The sequence below is a fragment of the Macrotis lagotis genome, chromosome 1, assembly GCF_037893015.1.
Source record: "Macrotis lagotis isolate mMagLag1 chromosome 1, bilby.v1.9.chrom.fasta, whole genome shotgun sequence".
Lineage (NCBI taxonomy): Eukaryota > Metazoa > Chordata > Mammalia > Peramelemorphia > Peramelidae > Macrotis > Macrotis lagotis.
In genome coordinates, this window is record NC_133658.1 from 39125958 (window position 1) to 39143341 (window position 17384).

The following is a 17384-nucleotide window of genomic DNA, read 5'->3' on the forward strand; positions in this document are numbered from 1 at the left end:
AATCTTGAGGGATTTGAATGAAAAGACTGCTGCTGAATGAAACAAGGACCTCTTGCTCTTATCCTAATTCTATGATCAGGGAAACCATCCAACTTTTCATTCAGTTTTCTAGTAAATAAATGAATGAATAAATACATAACTTTGAAAGATGGTAAAAGGATTAGTACAGTGCGTTGTTTTGCAGCATAAGGAAAAATTGAGAGAAAAGACAAAGAAAATCCTGATGAAGACTTAGTGAGGATTCTTAACCTGGGATCCATGAACTTGTTTTTTTTTAAATATTTTATTACCTGTAATTCATTCTAATTGCTTTCCCTGGTAATCTTATATTTTATTTTATGCATTTTAAAATATTTTTTGTGAGGAGTCCAAAGGCTTCCATGAGATTGCCAAAGGAGTTCAGGATAGACAAAAATGATTAAGAACTCCTAATTTAGAGGAAGAAAAGAATTTTGGATTTGATCTCTATTTTGGTTTTTTTTTGCAAGTCAATGGGGTTAAGTGACTTGCCCAAGGTCACACAGTTAAGTAATTATTAAGTGTTTTAGGGAACATTTGAACTCAGATTCTCCTGACTCCAAGGATGCTGCTCTATTTGCTGTAACACTTAACTTCCCTCAATGTTAATTTTTTTGATGCAGCATTTAATTAAAATAGATAAGATGATGAAAATGGGGGCTTCCTTTATGACCAACACAGATTAATTAAGCTTTTTCTATGCTTCTATTCTTGTGGGGTAGAAAAAAAATGGGTCTGAAGAATGAAATGCTGCCAAGAGAACATCGTATACATTAACAAAAACATTGTGAGATGATCAACTGTGATGGATGCAGCTTCTCTCAGCAGTTCAATGAGAAAGGGCAATCCTGGGAGACCTGTTATAGACAATGCCATTCATATCCACATTTGAGAAAAAACAAAGGAGTCTGAATGAAGAGCAAAGAATTCTGTTTACTTTTTTTAAAAAAAACTTCTTTTAAATGTTTTTCATTTCTCGTGATTTTTTCCTTTCCCCTTAGTTCTTATTCCCCTTTTACAACATGATTAATAAGGAAATATGTTAAACACAATTATACATTTACAACTTTTAGAAGATTGTTCCACTACCATGAGGAGGAGGGAGGGAAGGGAAGGTGGTAGAAAAAATGTGGAATTCATGAATTTGCAAATCGATGAATGTTGAAACACTACCTTTGCATGCAATTGAAAAAATAAAATAAAATTATCAATTAAAAAATGAATGTAGTTCTGACTGTAGTCAGAAGTAGTGAGCAGTACTATCTGTCAAGGTTTTTGGTCCATATAGATACTAAATCCTTAACTTTGGGTCCAGTATACCTTCCTTTAACCAAGGAAAAAAGCAATGACAACCAAGGCATGATGTGAGTTTTCTGATGAACAAATTAATATTTGTGGGAATCCCCAAACCCTAAGTCTTCATTTATTTCCTTCTCACTGCCAACTCCATTTTGTATCACTAGTTGCATAGGGAAGTAAAGATAATCAACAGTGTTCTATAAACAAGGCTATTTTTTCCATGATCTCTTTATGTGTAAAATGACTAACAAAGACTAAGACTGAAAAGTTTGCACACACTGTGGATTCGTGCTTCTGTGAGGATGTTGGTTTTGGATTCTGACTTCCTGTTTTTTTTTCATAATTCCCTTTTTGCTCTAATGGTTTATGTATTGAAATAGTGATCTCTTTGCTTTTCTGTAGAATGGCCAGAAGCAACATGTCATTATAGTCTATTTAGGAAGTTCAAGGAACAAGTATCATAGCCTTAATCGATTCCACTCCCATTCATTGACAGGTTAACAGTGAGGAGTCATATATCCTGCCTCTTTCTGTATTGCCCTAGGGCTCAGAATACATATGGGTGCTAAGTGAAATCAATGCTACCTGGCTACTTTTGAGTAGTCTTAGAAGGGCAGACCAAGAGAGCTGGAGGGAGGAGGCCGTGTCTTTGTTTTTTTTTTTTGGAAAAAAAAATTACTACTTTTTTATTGATGTATAGAGAAACCAGGAAGAGACCAGGCTACAATTAGCTGGGATAAAGTGGGACAAAGGTCATTGGACTTTTCAGTTTTCACTAACCCAAATCTATCGTTTTTATAGAAGAGAGAAATGTGATAGTGTGATGATGATGTGTAAATACAATTTCTATTTTTTCTATTTAAGGAAGCAGGACTCTGGATATACCCCAGTTTGGTAATTTAATAAATAAAGTATAAGAAATTAAGTAGGTCTCTGGCCATAAATCTCATAAGAGATGAATTGAAGGAACCAGAGAAGAAGGTAAAGAAAGACAAGTTTCAAATGAAAAAAGGTGAGCTTAATTTGGATATGTGTTATCTTCTTGGAAGCAGCCTGGTTGAGAGAATTGATGCCTTTCTCTAACATAAAAGGGTTTACTCTCTGCAAACTGTTCCCATTCATTCTACTCTCGAGTGGGGAGAGAGTGAGTTTAAAGTTTAGTGGGGAAATTCATAGGATAGTGAGTTTAAAGTTTATAGAGAAAATGTCCTATTGTTATTTTAATTGCTATGTAATTTCTTAGCTTTAAATTTTTTTTTTTAATTTAAGGCAGTGGGGTTAAGTGACTTATCCAGGGTCACACAGCTAGGGAATTATTAAGTGTCTAAGGCTGAATTTGAACTCAGGTCCTCTTGACTCCAGGGCTGGTGCTCTATCCACTGCACCCTAGCTGCTCCCTCTTTAAATAATTTTTCATTTACCTGTATATCCTCCTCCTAATTAGCAAAACTAACCACATTGGTGAGGATTCATGAGACTTTTTTTTTTGAAGAAGGTATTGACCTACAAATGGCCTAGAACCAAGAATGATATTTTGGGGACAAATGGGAGAGGGGGACCTTAAGACTAGAGATGACTTTTAAAAAAGATTCCCTCAAAAGAACCTTTCTCTTTAACAATGTACAGTTAAGGAAAACCAACTGATGCATTGCCCATGCCTAACCATATATAGCCCATTTTACATTAGATTCATGGTACAGGATAGAGAAATAGACCTGGAGTCACAAAGATTTGAGTCAAATCTGGCTTCAGAAACTTCTAGCTGTGTGACCCTGGGGAAGTCACTTGCCTCTCTTTGCCTCAGTTTACTTAATTTTAATTTAATTTTTTTATTTTAGGTTTTTTTTCCAAGGCAAATGGGGTAAAGTGGCTTGCCCAAGGCCACACAGAAAGGTAATTATTAAGTGTCTGAGGTCGTATTTGAACTCAGGTACTCCTGACTCCAGGGCAGTGCTCTATCCACTGCACCACCTAGCCATTCTGGGTTTACTTAATTTTAAGAGGTGTATAATAACACCTACTTTGTAGGGTTTTTTGTGAGGATCAAATAAGATAATATCTGTAAAATATTTAGTATAGGAGTGAAATGAGCAGAACCAGAAGAACATATACATTAGCAGCAACGTAGGGTTAAGATCAACCATGACAGACTCATTCATTTCAAAGCACAATAATCAAAAACAATTTTAAAAGACTTGCTTTGGAAAATATCATCCATATCCAGAGAATGAACTGTGGAGTTTAAATGAAGACCAAAACTCATTGTCTTCAACTTTTAAAAGTTGTCTTAAGTATTCTCATTTTTTTTCTCTCTAATGTTTTCTTTCTTCCATTTGGATCTGATTCTTCTTTCACAACATGTTCACTATCGACCTATGTTTAGTGTGGTTATACATTTAGAGTTTATAGCAGATTACTTTCTATCAGGGGGAGGAGGGAGGGGAAAATGATTGGTAAAAACTACCATTGTATGTAGCTGGAAAAATAAACTATTTTTTTCAAAAAGGTATACATTATCTGTGTGACCTAGAAAAAAATGCTAAGTATAGGAACTGACATATAGTAGATGCTTTATAAATGCTTGTTTCCTTCCCGCTTTCTATATTTATCACCCATCATCTCTTTATTGAGTGTTTAGACATCATTTCTCCATTTTATTGATCTGAATTCTGAAGTCTTTTCACTTTTTTCCCTTAATATTATTGCTATTGTTCAGATTTTTCCCTTAATTCTAATTACTTTCACTGTTTAGGTTCCAATAAGTCTTCTCAAGTTTCTTTCAATTGTTAGTAATCATTTCTCACAGCGCGGTAGCCCCTCGTTGAATTCAGGTCCTATAATTTACTCAAGTATCGCCCAGTTGAGGGATATTCTCTTTATAGCTTGTTTTCCTGCTCCCCCCCCTCTCTAAGGTCCTTTCTGATGACATCACTCTGAAGCAGGAGAATTCTTGGCAGGTATAAAAATTCCATTCATGGGCAAGTCAGATAACAATGCACATCACATGGGTCTGGAAACTTTGGCACCTTTTGGTTGAACTAAGTGAATTGCCCAGTAACTTCTGACTGATTTTGGAAACTGATTCTTATGCATATTTACTAGGGTGCTAATTTTCTTTATTTTTTAATGGAATGTTTGCTGGGTAGGAGACAAAATAAATCTTTGTTAAGTAAAAAAATAAAAATTTAAATTTTATTTGTATAGATATTGAAATTGCCTTCTTGATTGATGCCTTTTATTATTACCTCATATTCATTTCTGAGTATCTTGTAACAAATATTTTAGAAGACAGAGAAAAAGAACAGTTGAGAAAAAAATAACATACTAACTGTGCCTGAATATATTAAATTCCATAGCCAAGGTCATGGTCCTCCTTTCTCCTCCCCTGTTCTCACCCTTATCTCTGAAATGAAGAGATGCATTCTTGAAACTTCTTTTAGTGGTCAGACTTATTTTGAGACTATCCCAGAGTGCTGACTGCTGTTACTGTTGTTCCCTCCCATTTTCACTGCTGCAGTCATTGTCTATATGGTTTCCCTGATTTGGCTTACTTCACTCTGTATCATTTATCATAGATTTAGAGATGGAAGGGATTTTAGACATCTTCTACTTCAATGCTTTCATTTCATAAAGGTAGAAATTGAAACCAGGAGAAGAAAAGTAACATTGAGATTATTGGGAGGCACCTCCATTTCTTTTATTCTCACTGTTAACTTTCCATAGTCTGGTTTCCAAGCTCAGGTTTTGACTAAAGCCATTTTCTGAAAGGTTACCAATGATCTCATAATTTCCAAAATTAAAGGCCTCTTCTCAATGTAGTTGACATCTTGACCTCTCTGTAACTCCTGTCATTGTCAATCTCTCCTTTCTTGTTAATATTTTCCTCTTTAGGTGTGACTTTTGCATATCCTGATTTTCCACCTACTTATCAGATTACTTCTTCTCAGTATTCTTTGTTGGATCTTTATCCAGTTCATGATTACTAATGGTGAGTCCTAGTTCATCTCCAGTCTTTCTTACTGCTGGACTGGGGTAGCTTCTTTTTTTGTTTTAGGTTTTTGGCAAGGCAATGGGGTTAAGTGGCTTGCCCAAGGCCACATGGCTAGGTAATTTAAGTGTCTGAGGCTGGATTTGAACCCAGGTACTCCTGACTCCAAGGCCAGTGCTCTATCCACTGTGTCACCTAGCTGCCCCTGGGCTTGGGTACCTTCAGAGGAGAGAATGAATCTTGTGACTTTGCAGAGGCCTTCCTCAATAAATACAATTCACTTGCAAGTCATGGCATCATCTTCCAAATGTCATGATCCTTTTTGAGAATGAAGGACAAACAATGGCAACTAATGATGGGTGCCAATGAGGTCTTTGTTCTGGACCTCTTTTTTCCCTTTAAATTATTTTATTTAGGAATATTATAAGTTCCCATGGATTCAGTTATCTCTCTCTAATGACTCAATTTTACTCTGTTGTTGTTGGGCCATTTCAGTTGTGTCCAACTCTTTGTGACATCTTTTGAGATCTTCTTGGCAAAAATCCTGGAATGGTTTGCCATTTCCTTCTCCAGTTCATTTGACAGATGAATCAACTGAGGCAAACAGAGTAAAGGAATTGTCCAGGGTCCCATAGCTACTAAAACTGGATTTGAACTTAGTCCTTACTGACTTCAAACCTGGTGCTCTTTCTAAACATCACCTTAGCTACTCCCAAATCTACTCATGTAATCATAACTTCTCTGCTGAACTCCCCAAAGTCTTATATGCCAAACTCCCCAAAGACATCTTAAACTCAACATGTCCAAAAATGAACTCATTACCCCCCCCAACTTTTGGCTCTTCAAAACTTCCTTATAATTGTATAAAATACCTCCAATTTCTCAAGCAAAACTAACTGAAGTGTCATCCTGAATGCCTCAGTCTCTCTTACCCTTTTCGCCCATATCCAATCTATTATCAATTTCTATTGATTTTATATTTGTAACATCTTTAGTATCTTTTTTTTCCTCTGATATTACCATCACCTTGGTGTGAGCCCCTATCACTTCACTCCTGAATTGCTGAAATAGTTTGCTGGTTGGTTTCCTTTTACTCAAGTCTTTCTCTACTTGAGTCCAATCTCCACGGTTATCAAACTGATCTTTCTAAAGTCTAAGTCTGATCATGTAATGCCCCTGATCAGCTAAGTTCAGTGCCTTCCTCCAGAATCAAATGTAAAATCCTGTGTTTGTTGTTCAAAGTCCTAAAGAAGCTGTCTCTCTCTCTCTCTTCTGCCCCTCTAGTCTTTTTAACTCTTATCACCCCCCACATACTATGACCCCGTGACTCTGGAAAGGAGTGAAATACCATGCTGTTTATCACATATAGTATTTCATATCCGGACCCAGGCATTTTCACTGACTTCCCTCATGCCTGGACTTCTTTCTCCTCATCTCTATCTCCTGGTTTCTTTCAAGTTCCAGTTAAAATCCTATCTTCCATTAGAAGTCTTTTACAACCTGCCATAATAGTCGTGCCTTCCCTCTTTTGCTTTTTCTCCAATTTATCCTGTTGATAGTTTTTTTGAGGCAGTTAGGTGGTGTAGTGGAGCAAATACCAGGCCTCAAATCAGGAAGATTCGAGTTAAAATATGACCTTAGACACTTACTAGCTGAGTGGGCAAAGCACTTAACCCTGTTTGCTTCAGTTTCCTCATCTGTAAAATGAGCTGGAGAAGAAAATGGTGAACCACTTCAGTGTTTTTGCCAAGAAAACTCCAAAAGGGATCATGAAGAGTTGGACATGAATGAAAATGACTGAACAACAATAATTAAAATATCTTGTTTATACACAGTTGTCTATTGGGTGTAATGCTCAGTCTGTGAACTCTTTGAGAGCAGACTAATTTTTTGTCTTTCTTCAAACTTCTAGTGCTTAGAACAGTACCTAGTAGGGTCACATAGCTAGTAAGTGGCTGAAACAAGAGGTGCCATCACATACAATTCTTTATCCATTCTTCCATTCTGTTTCTCCCTTCATAAAAATCCTTACATGTTTCTCTTGGTTCTTTTTGTTGCTGCTATTCAAACATTTCAGGTTCATCTGACTCTTCATGACCCCATTTGGGTTTTTATATTTTTCTTTTTTGTGGTAAAGATACTGGAATGGTTTGCCATTTTCTTCTCCAGCTCATTTTAAGATGGAAAAAACTGAGACAAACAGGGTTAAGTAATTTGCCCAGAGTCACCTAGGTAGTAAATATTTAAGTCTAGATTTTAAGTCAGGCCTTCCTGACTCGAAGCCTGGTATTCTATCCATTGTATCACTAACTTCTCTGAGTCCCCACTGGGAAATCAGACTCCAGTCTCCTGCATGACAGGTGGTGATACTCAACACTATGTTGAACTCTTACAATATAGTAAAATTCCATTACATTTACATGCCACAATTTGATAATCAACCCCTAGTTGATGAGCACACAGAAATTTTTTTTTTTTTAATTTAAGGCAATGGGGTTAAGTGACTTGACCAATGTCACACAGCTAGGAAATTATTAAGTGTCTTAATTTGAACTCAGGTCCTCCTGATTCCATGGCTGGTGCTCTATCCACACCCCCTAGCTGCCCCCACAGAAGATATTTTTCAAAGGGAACCGTAGCAGGGGAGCATTATGCTTCATGCTCAAGCATGTGCTGTAGCCTGCTTCTCTTGGTAGGAATGAGTAAGGGCACCAAAGCCCTACACAGCAGCACATTCTGACCATCAGCATCCTATCTGGAAGAAGTAGCAAAAAAGGAAAGCAAGAAGCTGGATCATTGTCATGGTAAGAGATAGCGCAGAGTCCCTTGTGGCTGAGCGGAGTAATGCTGGCACTTTAGGTAGAGCAGGCGGTTCATAGGGAAGGGTCCAAGGAGGAAGAAGAGCAAGATTTGCTACTGATTATAAACTGGCTGCTACTTTGTAGACAAGGCATATGTGGAGGCTTTTGAAGAACTACCCAGCCCCAGGAAGTCCTTTTGGGGAAATGTGATGGCTAGTGGTTTTCTTGGGAGCTTTCTCCAATGTGGGCATCATTCTGTGCTTCTCTCTTGGCATACTGATCCTTGGGAAAGTGGGAAGGTGAACCACATGTTGAAGTGTTTCTCTTCCCTCTGGGTATTTGATGTGCTTTTTCTCACATCTCACCAGTGACTGGAGGCCAGTCATGCAAGGGGGATTTTGTAATCAGGTAGATGATCTCTAACCTCTTCCCTGTCTAAGACTGGGGCCTTTCAGCCTGGGGATATTTTTGAGAACCCCTGACATAACAACCAACTCCACAAACCCAGGTCTTTCTTCTGTTATTCCACTGATGGGTCTGGCAGCCTTTTCCTAGACTCAGGAATTTTGTTTGTGTTTCATAGGAATGATAGCAAGAACATTGCCACAGTAATAATCCTATTCATGTCACTATGTGAAGAAAACAAATGGTAACAATAATGAGAACAACCATACCAATCATTGAAATAGGATCATATTTATTCTAAGGCATCTGGTGAGATAGTAGATAGTGTGCTGGGACTGGAGTCAGGAAGACCTGAGTCCAAGTCTGGCCTCAGACATTTGACACTAGTTATATGACTTTGGATAAATCACTTAAATCTATTGCCTTGTATCCAGGGACATCTCCAATCATCCTGATTCCTATCTGACCATTGGACCCAGATGACTCCAGAGGAGAAAGTGAGGCTGGTAATTTAGCACAGTACTCCCTCACTCAAATCCAATTCACCTACTTGTCATGGCATCACATTTCTGATGTCATGGTCATCTTTAAGAATGAAGGCTATTCATCATCATCATAGCCAAGATGGTATTTAGGTCCTGGAATCTAAACAGAATAATCCCTGTATATAGTGGAACCCATCTTCTCCCAGGCTCCCCCTGCAAAAAACTACCTAAGTCCTAGAATTTCAGAGATGGAAGGAACCTCAGAGGAAGAGAACCCTTCAGAGACTCTTCAGACTTCTTCAGTTTCTCTTTCAGTGCTGGGGAAGAGCAAAGGAATTCTCACTCAGGACCAGGACTTTTGAGAGCTCTTAAGTCTCAGCTAAATTGAATGTGACTTCTGCCTTACAGAAATGTTTACTTCATTGTGTGGCATAGAGTTTTGGACTTGTGGTCAGGAAAACTTGGGTGTGAATACTTCCTATCATGACCACGAGAGTCACTTAGTTGTCTCAGCCTCAGTCTCTTTATCTGGTATAATAATGGGCAACTGAGTGGCACAGTGAATAGAGCACTGGCCCTAGAGTCAGGAGGATCCTGAGCTCAAATCTGAACTTAGACAACACTTACTAGCTACGTGACCTCAGGCAAGTCACATAACCATGACTGCTTCCCATCCAGGGCCATTCCCAGTCATTCTGATTCATATCTGGCCATTGGATCCAGATGACTTGGGAGGAGAAAGTGAGGCAGGTGACTTAGCATAGTACATCTTCACTCATATCCAATTCATGAACTTATTAGGGCATCACCACCCTGATGTCACTATCTTAGAAAACAGTACAGACATCATCATCATCATCAGGTATAATACTACTTGCAGCACTGTCCTCATTGGATTGCTTTGGTCTTAAGTAAGATCTCTGCTGAGATCACAGAATCTTAGAATAAGATTTGGAAGAGCATTAAAAGCCAGTGAGTTCAATCTCCTCCCTTTACAGATAGGCATCAGGGAAATTCAAGTGTGAGTCAAACAGCTACGAAGTTTCTGAGGCAGGATTTGAAGCCACATCTTCTTTATATTTCCACCACCCTCCTGCTGCCTCTCAGTTTATGTGATACATTTTGTAAATTTTCAGGAACTATATAAATTTCAGTTATGGTGACAAATTAATTTACTTATTAAGTAAGACAAGTTTTGCAGAAATGCATTCCAGGACATAGGAAAGGTTTGTTTTTTTTTTCTTCCCAATCTTTCCAGTCCCAACCAAGGCCTTCTCACTATTATTTTCAAAAAACAGGATGAATCATTGCCCTCCAACAACCACACGGGCCTGAATGAGATCATCTTTTGTGTCTTCAAGTTTAACCTTGGGCAAGTCACAACCCTCCTCAGTCTGTTTCCTCATCTATGAAATGGGTATGAGGATAAGACTAATTGCCACCATTGTTGTGAGAGCCAAATGAGATAATTGTTAAAAAGTACTTTAACAAACCTCAAAATGTTATAGAAATGCTAGCTATGATGATTATCTTCTTCATCATTATCTGTAATGCACTTTGTATGTTTTGGAGTGTTCTATAAATGGCATTTTTATTACTTGCTTTGTGACCCTGGACATGTTAAAAGTGAGAATAATAACCTTTACATCAGAGCTATTGGGAAGACCAAAATGAGATTATGTGTGTATATAATAAGCTTTTCAAAGCTTAAAACATTATATAAATGTGAGCCATTATTCTTTTTTTCCTGGTATTTCTCTACCAGAGGGAGCCATTGAAATCATACTTTCTTCCAGCCATGAATTACAAACCATATTCATTCTTTGCCACTTGAGTAACTTCTTCCATAAAGACTACAGAATTGGAGGTCTCTCAAGATTCTATTGCCTCTTAAAGAAACAAAAATAGTAACCACAGTGACAGTGAGAGAGTCTAGCATAGTGGGTGCTCTAGGTAAGCAAATAATAGGCATAAGGCATAGATCCAAAAATCAATCCTTGAACAAATTAACTCAAAAACCTGACTTCCCTCCTGGGTACTACCGGATTTCGGCTTGGTCTTATCTGTCTTAACACCTTGTTGCAGAGGGAAACAACCCTTTTTCTGGTTGGGCTCTAGGTATAGCACAAACCAGTAGGTGTAGCAGACCATATCCCCTTCAGATTGCTCTGCTTTCTGAATGATTACTTACCATATTGGTTACAAAACATAGCAGAGTCTTCACTCAGATTCCTGGATTGCCAGACTCAAATCCTGCCTCTGAGGTTTACTACCTTGAAGTAATAGTAAACGAGACCTTAAAAAAGACACTTGACCTCTCTGGGTCTCAGTTTCCTCATCTGTCAAATGAATGAGAAAGTTGGAGCAGATGCCTCTGAAGTTCTTTCTGGTGAAGGCAAATAGAATTCTCTAAGAAACTGAAGCAGACAGCATCCTCAAGATATGAACACTGGGAAGAGAGGGGATGAATATTAAATTAACTGTCACTTTATTAAAGTAGTCATCTGAGGGACAGTTAGGTGGTCCAGTGGGTGAAGCACTGGCCCTAGAATCAGGAGGATCCAAGTTCAAATCCAGCTTCAGACTTGATGCTTGATAGCTGTGTGACCTTGGGCTGGTCACTTAACCTGATGGCTGTGTCAAAACAACAGTAACCAAAAAACCAACAACAAAACCAAAACCTAACAAGTGTTCTGAGGTTGACTCTCATGAACCATTCTCTCCCATTCTGAATTCAAGCTGGAGGTGATCATTCTTAACTTACGCAGTAGTCATCCTCAATTCCTTCTCCCAGTCCCAATAGGGCCAATTTTCCTCTTTATTCCTCAATACGATTCAGGTAATTTTTTACCCAAAACAGATCCACAATCGCAACATGAGGACATTTATCTACAATCAAACACAAATGTAACAGATACACACAGAATTGGGGAGAGTTCAACATTCCAGTTACTGATGAAATAGAGTTGGGAGGGGAGTGGAGGCCATCAATCAGGGTCAAACTCTTATCTCAGCATGCCACTGATCCACTGGGAAGATTAAGAGTTTACCATAATAACTAGCAAAAGACATTCTGCCATGCTTATGGTAATTGTGCCCGCCTTCCTCCCCAATTTGTTCACAGGCAGCTCAGTTACTCTCTGGTGCAGTATCATAATATAATATAGATAGCAGGGGCAGCTAGGTGGCACCATAGTGGAGAAGTGTTGAACTAGCGTCAGGCAGATTCATCTTCATGAGTTCAGATCCAGCCTCAGACACTTACTAGCTGTGTGTCTCTGGACAGGTCAGTTTATCCTATTTGCCTCAGCTTCCTCATCAGTCAAATGATCTGGAAAAAAGCAATGGCAAAATACTCCAATATCTTCGTCAACAAAACCTCAAATGCGATCACATAGAGTCAGACATGAGAGAACAACAGATAGTATAACAATACTGCTGTTGTTTTTGTTTGTCCTTCATTTCTGAAGAGAACCGGTGATAACGTGGCTGACGCCTTGATTTATGTGTGAACTTGTTTTCAATGAGGCGGGGTTGCACAAATCTCAGTCCCTTTCCCATAGTCATTGAAGTCCAGTGGCAGGAGAAGAGTCAGGATTATTGGCAATGCCCAGGAAGAAGTGTATAATCTTGATACCTTCCATGTCTGACCAAGCTTTAACTACTTCACAGTGCCTGTTGGCCCCTAACTCTTATCGACGGCTCCAAGAGGCGGTGTCACATGCGGCTGCCACATTCTGAGAAAACCATCTTGGTCGATGGACTAAACCAAGCTGAGAGTAACCAACAGGCCCCAGACCCATCAGTGAGGAAGAGTGCTGTCTACCCCAAGCAGGTGAAGACTTCCTCTGGTATAATGGGTAAGATGAGAATAATATTATATATTATATTGTAGTATCGTAAAAATAACTAGCAATAATATAGCACTTTTAATTCTTTGCAAATGTTATTTTATCTTGAGAATAATCCTGGGAAGTAGGGACTGTTATAAATTCCATTTTTCAGATGAGGAAAATGAGGCTGAGAGATGTTAAGTAACTTGGACAGGGTCTCACACCTACTAATTAATTACCTGAATCTTTTTTTGAACTCGGGACTTTCTGACTCAAAGACCAGTGCTCTATTCATTGAGTCATCTAGCTGTAACATATGGTTGCACTGGGAATGACTTCTCTGTGATAGATTCCTCCCTTCCACCAATTTGGTATCCTTTCTCTTCCCAGCACATGTCTATATCTTGATGAAACTGCCTCCTACTGACTTCAGGCTCTATTTGCCTACATTGGAAGGGACTTCAAAAGTTATCTACTCCAATCTTCCATTCATTTTGCCTATGGAGAAACTGAGACCCAGAGAGGACAAGTGTCTTTTTCAAGATCTCACTTACTACCTCAAGGTAGTAACCTTAGTTTGAATCTGGGAATCTGGAGGTTCCAGAGTGAAGTGTATGCTGTGTTTTGTAGTCAACACTACATTGATGAACAAAGATCAACCTGTGCATCCTTGAAGACCCATTCAGAAGGGATATTACTCTTAGATGCTCTTTAGAAACAGCCTTAAGTCTGAGTTCACTCCCCTCCTATGTGACCAGAGTGGTTTAGGTGAGAAATCTCTGATGTGTTGAGATGAGGTGGTTGCACTTTTGTCCTTACTATAACTTTTTGAAGAAAACATCCCTATGTACAAGCTAATTTATGCTGAGTGATTAAATGGGAAAGGTCATTGGTCACTGGTGACTAACAGTGGGGAGCACGTACTGGACTGAACTGATGTCAGTAGAGAGGAAATTTGCATAATAATCCATTTGGCCTCCATCCTTTGGAATCCTTAGCTTCCTTCAGGGTTCAGCTCAAAAACAACCTCCTACCAGGTTCTTTCCTCCTTCCCCTAGTTGTCGAGTTGTTATTTTAGCCATATCTAACTCTTCATGATACCGTTTGGGATTTTACTGACCTTGGAGGATGGGGGTTTGAATTTGACCTCAGACATTTGACACTTACTAGTTGTGTGACCTTGGGCAAGTCACTTAACTCTCATTGCTTCACATCCAGGTTCATCTCCAATCATCCTGATTCATATCTGGCCTCCGGATGGCTCTGGAGGAAAAAGTGAGACTGGTGACTTAGCACAGTCCCCCTCATTAAAATCCAATTCACATGTTTGTTATACTATCACCTCCCTGATGTTGTGGTCTTCTTTGAAAATGAAGAATAAACTTTACCCATTTGTGAACATGCTATAGAAGAATGGGAGGTTTTTAAGGGCTAGAGCTTGTCTTTTTTGTCTTTTTACCTTCAGTTACTAGTCTCCTGTCTCACACATAGTAAGCACCCAATGCATGCATGTTCATTTGAATTCAGTTCAATGGAATTGAATCACAGAAGGATATACCCAAATTCTCTAAAAATAATCCCCTGGATGGTTTATTTCATGTCAAATCTTGACTTATGGCCTAGAGGGAGTTGGCATAATCTCCCCTGAGCCTTTGTCGGAGCCTGTGGATTAGTTGATTTGCAAGCCTGACTCCAAGGGGGGTGCTCATGGTGTATATTAGACAGTGGGTTAAGGTCATGAATCATGCCTCAAAGGGATCTTAGAGATCATTTTGTTTATTTTCTTTACATTGAAGTTGAAGAAACAGAGGGTCAAGGGCTGAATGATTTGCCTAAGGTCATACAGAAAGTGCAGAGCAAAGACTAGGTCTTCTGGGCTCTTTTCGCTCTTCCATGACTGCCTTCTGAATGATCCCAATTAAATCTAGAAGCAACATTGTATAATATATATATATATATATATTTAATATATATATAATATATATATTTAATATATAATATATAATATATATATATATATATATATATATATATATATATATATATATATATATATATATATATAATAACAGACCTATTCTAACTCTTTTATTGACTTGTGTCCAAGTCACTTGATTTCTCTGGATCTCTGTTTTCTTTTGTAAAATGAAGTTTGTTCTTGATGGCCTCTAGGGTCCCCTTTCATCTCCAGATTTATCCTTCTTTCGTTATTGTATTTCCTCTTCACTCCAATCCACTATGCCATCTTAGCTCTTAGGACTGTTTTTTTTTTTGCAAGGCAAATGGGGTTAAGTGGCTTGCCCAAGGCCACACAGCTAGGTAATTATTAAGTGTATGAGACCAGATTTGAACCCAGGTACTCCTGACTCCAGGGCCAGTGCTTTATCCACTGTGCCACCTAGCTGCCCCCTCTTTAGGACTTTTGACTTGCAGATGTGTATGTGTGTGTGTGTGTGTGTGTGTGTGTGTGTGTGTGTCTCACAGAATAACGTAGATTTTGAATTTCAGTGGATGACCAAACTCCAAGTTCATTGGATGTTCCAACCGATGCTTCACTGAAAGAGGATGAGAGAATTCCAGGGAGGAGACTGTAAAACTCTCCCAGGGAGAAGGGATGTCAAGAGAGCATGATGGGGTGTTGTTCTTCAGTTGTTTAGTCATGTCCCACCCTTCAACACCCCATGGACCATAGCACATCAATACCATCCCTGAAGTTTTCTTGGCAAAGATACTGGCGTGCTTTGCCATTTTCCAACTCCACTAGTTTAAGGCAAATAGAAGTTAACTGACTTACCCAGTCACACAAGCTAATGAGAATCTGAGGTCAGATTTGAACTCAGGTCTTCCTGACTTCAGAATAAAGTGTATAAATATCCCAAAGGGATCTGAGGGTCCAAGGCTATGCGCATGGTGATCATGACCTAAGGAGCTTGGGATGAGTCTATATCCAGGAGGATGGGGTAAGTGTCCTAGGAAAAGTGGCATATGATCAGGGAGCACAGGTTGAATATGTCATGGGGAGTCCTAAACTCCCTGGGAAATTAGAATGAGAATGAGTTGGAGAAGCTGAAGAGATCCTGGAATTTTGCTAGGACTCACTCCCCAGAAGCCTCATTTCTCCCTGGAATATGAAAGAAGAAAGTCATACATTCTGCATGGAATGAGTTTGGAATCACCATATTGGAAGGCAGAGGATGCTGTTGAGCCTGTTGCCTTCTCCCTAGGCTTGGTAATCTCATTGGAATATAAACCCAGAGTTGGAAGGCTTTTCATAGGTCATCTAAGCCAGCACCTTCATTTTACAAATGAGGAAACTGAGCACATGAAATGACTTGCTGAAGGTCGCAGGTATAGGCATCAGAGTCAGGAATCAGATATGTCTTCTGACTAATGACAGTGCACCTTCCATTACACAACCAAGCTGTCTCACAAAGCTCCAACACCCCCCCCCCCCCCCAGATGTAAAAGCTCATTAGAGGTGGTCTCTGTCCCCACCTGCAGCCCAAAGTTAGCAGTGCAGACTCTGGTTCAGAAGGGGCACTCTTCTCTGAATTAAGATTGCTCAGAGAAAGGAAAAGGAAGAGGGGACAAAAGCAGGATTAAGGAGGAAAAGGGAGTAGAAATGACCAGTCTGGAATTTAGAATCTCAGAGGCTGAGAATATCAGAGAGGGAAGGGACCTTAAGGAAGTACAGAATCCTGATTGCTAATTGTTTCCTTTTCAGTGCTGAAGCTGGATGTACATAAGACAGGATAACCAAATGCTCAAAATACTAGGCCCTTAGAAAATTTCCTGAAGGGAGATCCAGTGATTTCTTACTCTTCAGAAAAAAAAAATTTAGAAGTATGTTTCCCCTCAACTCAAAAGATACAAAACTAAATATCATTTGCGATTCTCTTGCTTGCCTTAGTATATAGTTGCCATCTTCCTTATAGGATAAAGTCCCAGCTCCTTAGGCTGGCATTCAAGACTCTCCCCTTCTTTCTTTCCCTCCCTCCCTCAACTGAATTCATCTTAACTTTCCACCTGTTCTCTATTTAATACAGTGGTTCTTAACTTTTTGGTCTCATGACCACTTTTCTTTTTTAGTTTTTGCAAGGCAATGCGGCTAAGTGGCTTGCCCAAGGCCACACAGCTAGGTAATGATTAAGGGTCTGAGGCCAGATTTGAACTCAGGTACTCCTGACTCCAGAGCTGGTGCCCTATCCACTGTGCCACCTAGCCACCCCATCATGACCACTTTCAAGATTGAAAACTTATTGGTGATCTCATAAAAAGCTTTAGTTTTTATGGGTTAGATTTATCAGTATTTGCCACTTCAGAAAGTGAAGTATATTAATATTATTATGAAAATAGTTCTGACCTCACAGACCCCCCCTGAATATCTTGGGGACTTCCAAGGGTTCATAAACTACCCTTTGGGATTTATAGCCCTGATACAACTTTGCTATTCTCATCAGTCTAGGCTCCTGATTGCCATGCTCTTGTCTTTTTGCTGAAATCAAACTTTTAACTAGGAATTCTGATACAAGGAGAAAATGTTGTTAAGGTTGGT